Source organism: Bidens hawaiensis, unplaced genomic scaffold, assembly GCF_021521415.1.
Source record: "Bidens hawaiensis isolate Kalapana, Puna unplaced genomic scaffold, B.hawaiensis_p1.1 tig00025587_1, whole genome shotgun sequence".
In the NCBI taxonomy this organism is placed as follows: domain Eukaryota; kingdom Viridiplantae; phylum Streptophyta; class Magnoliopsida; order Asterales; family Asteraceae; genus Bidens; species Bidens hawaiensis.
The window spans coordinates 201,242-215,690 of NW_027494093.1; the positions used below are offsets into that span (position 1 = coordinate 201,242).

Consider the following 14,449-nt stretch of genomic DNA (forward strand, 5'->3'; position numbering starts at 1 on the left):
TGATGAATGAACATCCCTTCCTTCTTCTGATCAACCTGCAATCCTAAAAAGAAAGTTAGTTCACCCATAGCACTCATTTCAAACCTTTTCTTCATGACAGACTCAAACTCCTGACACATGGAGACTTTTGATGCAGCAAAAATAATGTCATCCACGTAGACTTGCACCAGCAGGAAGTCGCTTCCTTCTCTCTTGAAGAACAACGTGCTATCAATCTTCCCTCTTTCAAACCCATTTTCAAGCAAGTAATCTGATAAAGTTGAGTACCAGGCACGAGGTGCCTGATGAAGTCCATACAATGCCTTGCTTAACTTGTACACATGGTCTAGAAAGTCTGGGTCAGGAAAACCCGGAGGTTGCTCAACATACACTACCTCATCAACTTTCCCATTCAGAAACGCACTTTTCACATCCAACTGAAATACCTTCATCTTCTTATAAGCAGCGAACGCCAAAAACAATCTAATGGCTTCCAACCTTGCGACAGGAGCGAACACTTCATTATAATCAATCCCCTCTTGTTGATTAAAACCTTTAACGACTAGCCTCGCCTTGTTTCTTATGATAATTCCTTTCTCATCTCTCTTGCACTTAAACACCCATTTTGTGCCTATCGCATGCACATGCTTCGGTTTTTCAACCAAAGTCCAAACTTCCATTTTCTTGAATTGAGCCAACTCTTCTTGCATGGCTTCGACCCACGAGCTGTCCTTGAGAGCCATTTGATAATTCTTCGGTTCAATCTGGCTGATAAAGCAGGTGTACAAGCATTCGTTGATTATGCCTGTCTCCTTGATGCTTGTGTAAACACAGGTGTGCTCATTCAAGCTACGTCTTGTTTGTACACCGGAGGACACATCACCAATCACATTCTCCAAAGGGTGATCTTTATGAATTCTCGTGGTCGGAACAGAACCGACATGCAAATTGTCTTCCAAGTTAGAAGAGAGCTCGTCAATGGTTGTTTCATGCTGAGAGTGAAACGGATTGAAAAATTCTTCTTCAGTCGAGGCAGCAGGGGTATCGATAGCATTTGATGAGGAAGGTTGACATTTATCGATCAGCTGTCTTTGCAATAGATTTTCTTCCTCATCAAGGATCATCTTCGTAGCAACTCTCTCTTCTTCTTCAGCAATATCCAAATACGGTATGTTAAAAGACTTAAAAAGTTTAACATAGTCGAAAAACTCAGCAGGTCCGTTGCTTGGTTTTGGCGGTTGGTAACTTGTGATATCGGTGTTACACACCACCTCAACCTTGCTGGTCGATGTATTAAAGACACGTCTGTTGGGTGTCCCAACAACATAACCGACTAAGATTCCTTCATCGGCTACTTCACCAAATTTAGAATTTGTCTTTAAAATCGAACAAGGGGACCCGAATGGTTCAAGACCACTCAAGTTGGGCTTCCTCCCATGCATAAGCTCATAACACGTTTTATTAAGTCGTTTAACCGTCAAGACTCTATTGAGAATATAGCAGGCTGTAGCAACAGCTTCAGCCCAGAACACCACAGGAAGCTTTGAATCAGCCAGCATAGTTCTGGCTCCTTCAATTAATGTTCTATTCTTCCTTTCAGCCACTCCATTCTGTTGCGGTGTATACGGAGCGCTGTATTGGTGTTCGATCCCTTTCTGAAGGCAGAAGATCTCCATCTCAAAATTCTTGAACTCCGTTCCATTGTCACTCCTGATGAACTTAACCCTTTTATCCATAACGTTCTCAACTTTGGTAATCAAATTCTTCACCATCTGAGCCGTTTCATCTTTTGATTTCAGGAAATATACCCACGAATATCGTGAGTAATCATCAGTGATCACCAAGCAGTAAGAAGTACCTCCTAGACTTTTTGCATTCACAGGACCGAAGAGATCCATGTGAAGCAATTCTAGGGTACTGGCAATTGAATTGACTTTCTTGGTGAGATGGGATTTCTTGTGCTGCTTTCCCTTCTTGCACGCTATACATTTATCTTCAAAATTGAAACTCTTCAAGGGAACGCCCAGCACAAGTCCATTCTTGACAATATGGTTCATCTTCCGAAGATGAATGTGCCCCATTCTCCTATGCCACAATTCGGACTCCGATTCGCTCGCTTTTGTCATAAGGCATGATTCTTCCGTGGCCATTTCAGTCGACCTCATATCCATAATGTACGTATTTCTTTCACGTGGAGCCTTCATCACAATCCACTCCTCTGGTATCTGAAAACCAGGTTGCAACACAATCGCCTCATTCTTTGTAAAATGAAATGTGTACTCCTTATCACAGATCTGCGACACACTCAGCAGATTGTGCTTCAATTCTTCCACAAAGTTAACTTTCTCCAATGTCATCTTTCCGTTCGACACCGTTCCCATTCCTGTAATCTTGCCTCCACTTTCACCGGCAAAGCTCACTCTCCCTCCTTGAACAGGTTTCAAATCATGTAACAAGTATTTGTTACCCGTCATGTGCCGGGAACAGCCGCTATCTACAACCCAAAGATTGTTGGCAGCCCTGTTCAACTGTTCCTGCACAATAAAGCAAAAGATTAGAATTTAGGGACCCAAGACCAATTGGTCTTGGATCTATACATCCCAAACTTTGGCTTTCCAAAGTTAGTATCTCGATAATTCCTGTAAGTCCTATTAGGATACCTCCTTGAAGATTGATTGTGAGGCCTTCCAAAACTTTGTGAATTGAAAGAATTATAGCTTGTGGTTTGGTTATTAGCAGTGTAAAACTGAGATTTGTTTAGATGAAAACCTGAATTAGTCACATTTTTGAATTTTAAATGGTTTTCATTTTTAGCAGCATGATAATTACTATTAGGCTTATTCTCAGTTTTAGTAGGCCTTACACCTCTGAATCGCTGCTTCAAAGGGCAATCTGCAACTAGGTGCTCTAATTGATTACACCTAAAACAACACCTATGCTCAACCTTTTTATCAACCGGTGTTTTAGATGTCGAGGCTTTATTACCGCCCGTTCGTCTCACATATGGTGGGACGTACGGGTTTAGTGGAGTACTCTTTTTATTCGTCTTATCTTTCTCTCCACCATTGGGTAATACCACCTCCTCTTTTGCCTTACCAGACTCGGATGACTTATCCGAATCCGATGAGACTGGACTTGGATCAGAAATTTTAACACTTGAAACAGGCGAACTTGTTTCGCCTCCACTAACATTTGGTTCTTTACAAGTTACTTTAACTGGTACTGTCTGAGCAACCTCAAAGTCAACAGATTTCTGAACACTAGGGTTAAAAGTGTAATTGTGATTATAAGGTGGTGGAACCTCATGATAACTGATTCCTCCTCTCTTAGCAGAGGAACCTTGATCACTAACAAGGTGATCAAGAATAGCAGAGGAATTTCTGAACTGCTCTAGTTTTCTATTTAGTTCCACCACTTTTACCTGGTGATCAGCAATCTGTTTTTCTCTATCAGCAATTAGTTTGGTTTTTTCTTCCAAAACTTCATAGCTTAAATCAATCACTTCAATTTTTTCAGCAAGTTTTGTTTTTAGACTTTTAACATCTTTTTCACAAGCTTTTATTTTGACTTTATAGCTATTTTCTCTTGCTTTTGTAAAATGATGATCTTCTTTTAGGGTTTTAAATTCAGCATCCAACCTAACATACTGATCGGTTATAGTTGCTAATTGCTCAGACAAGTTTTCACATTTAGAACATGTAGGTTTAGAACATACCTCGGAGAGCTGGTCATTAACATCTGCCATAAGAGCTTTTTCTTCTCCGGTAACCTTCTCATTTTCTTCAGTTTCAACCTTCGCCAAATTTGCCTGCTCAAAAGTTTCTTTAGAATGCAGGTTCCAGTTGTATTCACCATCTTCTCTGGACATCATTGCACTATAATCTTTAGAACCCCCACTTTGCTGTGGAGACCTGCCCTGACTTCGTTCCACACGCTCATTCCTGCATTCCTTTGCAAAGTGACCGTTTTGCTGACAATTGTAGCATCTCACCTTCGTCTTGTCAAACCCTGGCTTTCCACCGACAAACTTTCTCCCGGTCTTTCTCATAAACCGCTTCACTCTTCTTACGATCATAGCCATCTGCCATTGCAGATCCATTTCCTCCAGATCATCAGCATCAATCTGGTCATAGTCTTCATCCAACATAGCTGGATCAACAACCTTCCCTTGAATGTAGTTCTCATAGGAAGCAATAAAAGAAGCATAGAGACCAAACTGCTCTTCAGCAGACTTGACACTGATAGGCATCTTGGAGTAGTTGTTGCTGGGAATACATGGAGAGCAACTACTCTTGCTTACCTGGGGTTGAGAACCACTCGATCCACCTGCTACATAGCAAACATCACCATTTGTGTTGACTGACACATGACCCTCATGTGATGAGTTTGCGCCCGACTCTCCCTTCGAGTAGTAGGCAGCAGATTCAGTCTTCGATCCTGAGCTAGTGTTGACTTTAGCTCCATACATACCTGGATCTTGAACCTGATCCATAGGTGTCTCCTTTCTGACCATATTAAGCTCAAAGGTTCGGAGCTTGTTAACTGTCGTTTCTAGATCATATGTGAGAAAGTCTTTGTCTTCCCTCATTAGCACAGTGTACATCTCCCATTTTGGTGGGAGAGCATCTAGAAGCTTCTCAACTATTTCTTCTTCTCGGTAGGAAATTGAATAGTTGCTCAATTCAGTCATCAGATGGTAATATCGAGTGATAATATCATCTAAAGATTCATTCTTCAAATACTTGAAGACTAAGAACTGGGTTTTGAGCAATTTTATCTTTGAAGCACGGATTCCTACATTCCCTTCAAATCTGTTCTCAAGAGCTTCCCAAAGCTCTCTTGCTGACGTGTACTTTCTAAACGTATGAAGGATCTCTTGTGGAAGAGCCATAGTAATAGCAGCATGAGCCTTGCTCTCGGCCTCATACATCTTTTTCTCTTCTTCTTCCATTTTGCTATACTTTTTGATTTGATCACGACCTTCATACTCCATAACTGGTGGAATATAACCATCCTGGATGCATACCCACATCTTCGCATCCTGGTACTTGACATATTGTATGAACCGATCCTTCCATGCAACGAAATCGGTTCCCTTCAGCAATCTTGGGGCCTTAGTAGCTGACCCTGCTTCAACTTCCATCTTCACTAACTCAGAGATGTTAATCGACGACATCTTTCCCGAAAAGTAAGAAACCCGAAAAAAAATCAAAAAATTTTCTGAAAAGTACTGTAGGCGAAGTTACGGATAACTTCGCTTAAGCCTTAACTTCGCCGCTGATTGACTTCGCTGAAGAACTTCGCAGATGATTAACTTCGCTTAAGGTAAGCGAACTTAGGAGGTAGGCGGAGTTGTAGAGAACTTCGCTGAGTTAGGCGAACTTGAGAAGGTAGGCGAAGTTGTGGATAACTTCGCTTAACCTTATATCTTCGCCGAAACCCTACGTATCCTGACGGCAACTTCGCCTGATGAACACGGACGTTTTTGCAGATCTGAAATCTGGATTTTACGAGGTTTTTGACGGTGCAAAGGCTTGATTACGATGGTAGGAGGTAAGATTGACTCAAAAACACAGAAAACACGTCCCGCGAATAGTCGAAACGGGACGATTTCTACACCCGCGTGAATATCCCGAACCACACAATCGAGCAAATGCTCTGATACCAATTGTAGGTTCCCTGGACGGATCGCACGAGATATCTCGATCAACTCAGGTGCGGAATCCCTGCGTAGATCGTTACGAGTATAGAACACGAATCACACGAACACACGAAACGAACACACGTTATATAATAACTCAAACACGTGATACGATATCACTATTACAGACTCTCGTCCTCACGTTACAATGAACTTGATAAACTACTGAAACGAACAACTTCACGATTCACCTAACCAAGCCGTAAGCTAGGTATATAAATACACGACAACTTCGCCTGGCATGTTCAGGCGAAGTTGTCCATAACTTCGCTTGACTAACAAGTTCGCATGTTAAGCGAACTTGTCAGTAACTTCGCTTAAACATACAAAACATAATTAAACATTACAGACTCGATTACAGACACTAGACTATGAACTACTGACATTATGCACCAATAGGCGCCTCAGCTTCTTCCTCCACCTCTTCTTCCGCAAGCTCCAACTCATAGTTCTCAAGCGCATCTACAATACGTGCAACAGAAATGTTAACCAAATTTGGTATTCTAAAGGCATAAGCATAAGTACAAAGGCTTACCAGGCGCATCGCTGTCAAAGCAAAATTCTAAATCGACAGGGATGAACATATCATCGAAGCGATCGGGGAAAGCAACTTCCCCAGCGCTCAGCGCGACAGAGCCGCCCTCCATATGCTCGTCATAGGCGGCATGGACGTATTCCTTGCTTACTGCATAAAACAAGACAAATGATATCAGCAAAGCGAATTATATTCGCGCAGAAATAATGCAATGAGCTAATAACTCACCTAAGCCATCAACTTGGACGACAGGCTCAGTCGCGCTGTCGGTCCACCTCTTGCTCATACCAACCCCCACCAGCGCCTCCTCGCAAATATTCTTGGCGGGGGATGGTTCAGCAGTCAACTTGTTAACCCATGTGCCAGTTGGGTTTTTAAGAACATTCTCATCCGCGGGCGCAGAAGTGATCGCGCGCATGGTCATGCGGATGGGAATCACACCAGCCTTAATATAAAAAAATTTTCAGACCAGTCATGAAGGTTTTTGAAGGAAACAGTGCAGCACTTAACCTTCTGACTGCGCGGTATGAATGAGAACCAAGAATCTTGGATTTTTGGCTTGTAAAAATATTGAAAGCGCCGAGGGGTGGGCTCCTCGCGCTGAGCTTTGCACATGAACTCAAAATGAGTCATGCGCACTAGTCCACAAGGATGGACTTGGGATATGTGAATCCCATAAAACTGAAGGAGCGCACCCATAAACCTTGTCATCGGAAGACGAATGTTACAGTGAGTGAAAAAGTGAAAGTATAAAGAGATGTAGCCGGTGGGCGGATCTGCTGCCGTTTGCCCGGTCGCCGGGAGCAGACAGCTGTACTCAGGGAGAAAACCCTGAGAGGCGACGAGGTTATCGAAGTCAGACTGTTTCAATTTGCAGGAATCTCATCCCATCTCTTCACTGTTTTGCTCTTCCCCACCTCCTCCGACGAGGCCTCGGCAGCCCGTTTACCCTTGCCGGTCTTCTTCAAAGTGGACATAACTAATGATTTTACACGGCGTTTGCTGGGGGAAATTGTGGTGTCTGGGTTATCAGACATACAATGGTGAATCAAAGAGCGGTTACTTTAAGCACGGAAATCTGAATGCAAAAGATCAAGGGCTCTTAATCGGAATTAAAAGTGAAGGAGAAAGAGCTCTGAAAATAACAATGAAGATGAAGAACAACAACTCAAAAGGCTTGCTTTTATAGGCCCAGGAGAGAGAAAGAAACAGGTACTGATCAGAGTTACGCTCACGCGCCCCCACTCGCAGGTGCAGGCCAACATGAGCGCGACACGTGTTCCTGACACTGTATGAGGAGACATGAAAGGCCACTGTAGCACCTTGAGCACACGAAAAGTCTGACACATAACGTCTCCATCTCTGACGCATGTCAGCACCAACCAACCACGTACATGGACGATTCATTTCAACCAAAAGGATAGAATTTCGCGCAACGCACATATGAGAAATAAAAAAGAAAAGACAAACCCTATTAAAAGAGCAAACTATTAAGTCTAATATCTATCTTACCTCGCTCGCGCGAGACAAGACACACATTAGACTGGGGTGCTTGAAGAGGTATGCACCCGCCTTAACATCGAGCGAGGCGGGTCAACCCACAAGATATAGACAAGAGGCTTGAAATCAGGATGTCATGAAGACACAAAGCCAAAACTATGCGCGTGGCGCATATCACATATGCTCACGCATATCACATATGTTCACGCATCACATACGCTCACGCGTATCACATATGCTCACGCATCATATATGCTCACGCATATCACATCTGCGTGTGGCGCATCTGCGTGTGGCGCGTATCACATGCTCACGCGTATCACATATGCTCACGCATCATATATGCTCACGCATATCACATCTGCGTGTGGCGCATCTGCGTGTGGCGCATATCACATATGCTCACGCATCATATATGCTCACGCATATCACATCTGCGCGTGGCGCATCTGCGTGTGGCGCATATCACATATGCTCACGCATATTACATATGCTTGCGCATATCACATCTGCGCATGAAACATCTGCGCGTGAGAATAAAGAGAAGACCTCGCGCATCCCCAGGATAGGCGCATATCACACATGCACATAATCAACCACATCCTTATCCAAATCAGGATAAGGACAACCATGATTGTGCTCATCAGACAACCTTCCAGAAGGTATCCTTTAAGGAATAAAGAATATGCTGATGTTGACAGCTGCCAATGAAAGGTGGACAACTCAGCAAAACCCATGTGCTACCACGTGATTGCACATGGGTCAGGTGAAATACCTTGGTCAGAGAATAATCAATGAAAAAGCACCAGGTGTCCTAAGGACACGTGGCGCGAAGCAATAGGAGGAGGCCAAAAAGGCCCTAATTGGGTCTGAGCCCAATCATTGGAAACCCTAACACTATAAATACCACACCACCTCCACAATGGGAGGTAAGCAAGAAAATACACTCTAAATCCTTACTCACTTTCAGATTATTATTATCTTCTCCTACAATATCTTATTCTCACACCGGAGGGTTACCCCATAGAGGACCCCTCTGTCCCTTTCTGAGGGGTAAGTTCACGGTGCTGCTCGTTTTGTAGGTGGAAGAATTCATACTCCGGAAAACCATCGGTGATATAGCACACTCATACCCGATGAAAGTTGATCGTCTACTAGTAAGTCGATCCACGTTTCTTCAATGACGAAAACAAGTTCACGATATTTGAGCTAGACCGCTTCTTATAACCCAATGCCATTGTGTAGACAAAATAGAAGGATAAGAAAACACGTTAAGGTGCCACAAACACCCCTTATGACTATTGCCCTTGATATTGTTTGCCCCACCATCGTAAACAACAAAAAGATAAGTGCAGCTGATACCATTTGTAATACTTGACATCTCAAACCAAGTAATACTGTTTTATTGTTTTGCCTTCTATATATGACCCCTACTTTTTCCATGTTTTTCCATGTTGTGTGCGTAGAAACTTCATAGGAGGTCACTCACTAATGCGTGAAGAATTGGTCCTACTCAAGCACGTTCAAGTACAAGGTTTTCATGATCTCTCATCCGCGCGTAATATGCTTGGAACACATTTTATTTGAGGCAGGTCATACCTTATTATCATGTGGAAAGAAAAGAGCATTGTGAGACACCTCGTTTAACGTGTTACAAAACTCAAATTGGTTTATATAGGCCAACATGAACATGTTTTGTAACTATATACATTTTGTGCTCTTTTGGTGCACGATCCCACACCCTGGTTATATATTGTGGAGTGTGTGTTCTTTTGAAGTTGTTCTATATGTATAGGTAGTTGCACCTTAATTGTTAAATTTTTGCCTTGAACTTTCAAGTTGGAACAAATTGCATGGATGACTCGGTCAAACGTGTTGTGCATATATGTTACAATTACAAATTTACAATACGCGTAACGTGAAATTAAAGGCGTTGTACGTTCTCATCCATGAAATAAACGGAAGCTTCATATATGTCACCCTTCTAATTAAGTTTTTATATATTGCATTGTGTGTTATTAGTTATGAATTGTAAGGATCGGAAATTCCATTACAACATCCTGGAAATTCATAGATGATTTCTACGAAGTTCAAATATTTATCACTACAAATTAATACTATTGCTAATAAATATGAATATATGTTATTTGGATTTATATAAAAGATTGTATACCTTCATTTTTATTAAAGTCTTTAAACTCCATTTTGTTAATTAACTTTCGGCTTTTAAGTAGTTATTTGTTAAACATAGTAGTAACATAGTCTAGTGGTATGGTGTTCACCCTTACAAAATAGAGGTGATGGGTTTAAATTTTTTTTAAGTGCAAAGTTATCGGAATTTTAGATGGAAGTAAAATTATTATTCGAGAAAAAAAAATTGTGGTTAGTAACGTTTTTTTCCTTGTTCTTACCAAAGACATTGCATGAGTGATTAAACATTTTTAAACAAATCTTAATGGGTTGCACTAATTAATGTACCTCTCCCCTTGTTATATTAATGCAATATATTGCAATATTACTATTTTTTTATTGTTATTATTAGTAGTGTCGATGCATTATTCTATAAATATAAATATTGATATATCAGACCGTATTCATATATATTACAAAATAAAAGCTCCAATATATTATACGAGTACTTTAATTATCTATATACAAAACTTAACTAATAACGTTATAAACAACTTTTTTAAAAACAATTATAACATGCTAAACAACTTTTTTAAAAACATTTATACCATGCTAAACGCCTAAACCAACGGGTTAGAATAATACAAAACTTGAAATGATATTTTCTTTTTCAAAGAATATATCGTGTATTTTTGTATCAATCTCTGATAATTTGTTTTAAATATTCTATGCAACATGAAAGATCTTCCCATCTATTATTATCTATATCCGCAACTTGCTATGTTAGTTTGAACCGCTAATGCCAGGATTTGGATCATGAGCCCCACCTCCGTTAATGGTTCCATCAACACTCACAAGTCCACAACCTACATCAGAAGCGTGGAACGTGGAGAACATCTTTTTTAACATGTCAAATTTGGATATGTTTTTTCCGCATAGTTTCAACTGAGAGTAGAGTGGAGTTGTACTCGCTAGCCTTCTCAAAATCTAGAGATGTTCATAGCAAAATTTTAGGACCAACCAATAGTTGCCAAATCCATCTTTGAGGTTCTCCATAGGTCAAAAGAGTCCTCAATCGTAAGGTATTTCACTCCTTAAGTCTTCATGAAGGTGATAGTGAAAGCAGGGTCGGTTCAACGATTTTGGAGGCCTAAATCGAAACAAAAATTTTGTGGCCATTTCATGACAATTGTGAAAAAAAAGTTGACATGTCCCTCTAACAAGAAAATACCACATAAACATACACTTAACTTTAAGCCAATATTCTTTTTACACAAACTCCCATCAGTAACATAATAACACAAGGCAGCCTACAAAAGGGTAGCCAAGTAAAACCGATTCATGACAATGCGCCACACGAACCTTGTGTGCTTGAAGAACAGTTCTTGCAGCCACTTTGATCAGTTGACCAGTTGTATAATGATGTCTACAAACCGGCATGCACACATCTCACCTGCAACAACTTCTTTCTCTGTTTCCTCTGTCTTTCTTAAAGTGAAAGCAGCAGGCTTTCCACATAACTCCATATTGCCATTAACTTAGTTACATAAGTTAATGGCGAGAGCAGGCCACAAGTTCTTATTGAAGTTCGGTTTTTGGTTTTATTGCAGGTGTTATTTGTTACTTCGGCTATAAACTGATCATGCCTAGTACACGGGTATGCTTAAAATCTAGCCGAGCTGAGGTACGTTTTCTGTTTTAAGACCGGTTTCTCTCCATTGATCTGACACCATTTAGCTGTGTTGGTTGATTTGTCACTTTATCATCGCGAGTTCTATCGCTTTAAGTGATATTTTTTTTTAGAATTTTTAGATGATAAAAGTTTCTACTTTATGATTTCTTTCAAGATGATAATAATGATGTATCTTGTAAGATAGTGGACAAGCATTTAAAAACTTGTAACAAGTCATCTAAAGTTTATTAAAATAGATGCAGAGGTATATTTCTGCAATAAAGTTATACTTTGTGTTTATTGAGCATTTGACACTACTTGCAACATGGTTTCACAATTTTCAATTGTTGTGCAGAATTCCCAGTTCGTTGTCACCAAACTAGGAATCAATACACCGCCATGTGTCATGATATTATTCAGGTCGGCTTCATAATAATATTATAAATTTGGAGTTTTCCTTCTTCTACATGGTCTAAAATTCAATTATTTTATTATTATTATTATTATTATTATTATTATTATTATCAGAAATGGAAACGTAAATTAAAAAAAAAAACCGTAATACCGGGGGGGGCGCTAAAAGCTAGTTGTCTACGTATATCGTGGTATAATTAAAACTTGAATGCTACGTATATCGTTTACATCACAATTATAATAAAGCAAAACCAGTAAAACGAAATCCATATCATTCAAATAACTAATCAAAGAGACCAGGGTTGACAGTGGCATAGGACAGAAGCTCTGGATCACGTTCGAATATCTCCATTTCATCTGGAGTCAGTGTGACTATCGCTTCAACACCACCACCTTCAGCGTGTCATTCAAAGTCAAAAACCTGGCGAATCCTGCATTCATCTTATAAAATCATATCGGCTTTCCCCATCCAAAATCCAACTCATACATTCCACTGTTCAACAAGCTTGAAGCCACCAAGCAGTCTCCTTCGGCTGTCACATCCATTAGTTGGTTAAAGCTCTGCAAGTACTCATTGATTTTCCCGTGCCCTTTCTCCCCTTTCATGGACTCAGATGTGAACTGAGTCTATTTTTGCTATTGATTCTCTCAGTTGACCCATCATGGTTTGTAGATCCAGGTGGCCACCAGGAAAGCAGATTGCACATGCTTCATCAATAAGATTTCCAACGGATTCTTCAGGTAAATTAGGTGATACCTTTCTCCGGATATTCACCATTGAAAATAAAGCATGAGGTGACCCTGGGCCAAATGGTCTTACTTTTGATGCCGCTTGGGCAACAGCTTTCCAAATTACAGCAGTTGTGACCTCCGTGCGAGTTGGTGATTTAGCTGAGTTGTCAAAAACTAGTTGTGCCTTGAGCATAGCCAAAGCCTTAGAATCAAATACAAATCTTTCTGTACTAAGCATTTTGGTGGTGGCAAATAATTTGGAAGGCACTGAGTATTTTAAGTAAGGATTGTTAGGAAAGATCTCAGAAGCAATAAAACTTGGTGAAACTGTCACCGGTGAACCTCTAGCAGCTGCTGCCCATGCTTTCATAAACGTATAAAATGTGTGTCCGTCAAAGAACTTGTGTGACGCGCTCGAGGAAAGCCCAATCCCTCCACATCTGAAAACATTCACCTGGCAAACATATCTCAAGTGTAAGTTATTCAAGACTAATTAAAGATTAACTAATGACTACACTTATAGTTAAAGAAAGTATGAAAGAATGACGTATGAATGTATACATGAAAGTAAGGTGAACAGGTTAAGTATGAAAGTACACATATCTTCTAGTATGTATATAAGTATGTGAACGCATTGTATGTTGCCTGATTAACTAGAACTCAATCAGCGTAGCTGACTTTTAGTATGCACGCAGGTGAGTAGGATGAGATAGCTGGCTTGAAGAGGGGCACATGACAGAAGAATAAAGAAGCTGGCATATGAAGACTTAATTTATGATGTTTGAACTTAAAGACACGTTTTATATTGTTTAAATTTTAAGACTTATGTAACGAATGGTTGGCATTTATCTATTCCGTGAAAAGTTTTAATTCACTCTAATATTTAGAACTGTGTTTATAAGTAAATCCAACGCTAAAGTAGGCAACGGGATCGGGGCCTTACACAAGTGTAAGTTATTCAAGACTAATTAAATATTAACTGATGACTACACTTATAGTTATGGTAGTGGTGATGGTATAACTAACATATCTGGATACCTATAACATAATTTCCTTTTGAAGATTCTGCGGTGCAAGGTTTTTTGGGCATCAACTGTCTCACTCTTTCATCATCTGGATTTCCTAAAAAATCTTGAAGTGTTTGGTTGACTCGAGCCTCAGTGTAATAGATTCCTTCATCATTACACTCAATTTGCAAGTTGTCCTTAACTTTTCCAGCAACGGGATAAAATCTTGTTAGAATCTGGGATAAAGTCTCTTTCAAATGTTTTGATCTTTTGGTTACAGCATCCATGACACTAGTGTTGGGTAGAAATAAAACTAAAGGGGTGTACACATCTGACATATATTGGTCTATAATAGAGAGGTTAAAGGTTCTTAGATGATGGGGTGTGGGTGAAGATGGTTTGATGGATTCTGTTGAAATTATTTCAAGATCTACACTCTTAATATGCTGTTCAATCTTATGATCACCATTCCGCAACCTACAATAAAAGTTATAAACCACAACATATGCATGAGACTCAAACTAGTTCATATTTAGATAACAAAATAATAATCAGTTTATCATTGCTAACCTGTATGAGGATTCAGTACCATCGGCATCTAGTATTTTCGAGGTGCTATAATATTTCCCCGAATATAAGGATTTCGAACACCGGATTGGGTCGAAAGCAGGGAAAGTCCCACCATGAAGATGACATTGTTTAGAAATGAGAATATATTGGGTTGCTTTGCAGGCTGAGAAGAACCACTTCATTATCAATATTGATGATGATCATCTTCA

At 40.1% G+C, this 14,449-nt stretch overlaps 2 pseudogenes; both read right to left on the reverse strand.

Annotated features, from left to right (window-relative positions):
• Positions 1-11,371, reverse strand: part of LOC143571847 (calcium-transporting ATPase 12, plasma membrane-type-like) — a 34,463-nt pseudogene extending 23,092 nt beyond the window's left edge.
• Positions 11,372-12,214: 843 nt separating this feature from the next.
• Positions 12,215-14,422, reverse strand: LOC143571849 (epi-neemfruitin B 7-O-acetyltransferse L7AT-like; annotated as a pseudogene).
• Positions 14,423-14,449: the final 27 nt, after the last annotated feature.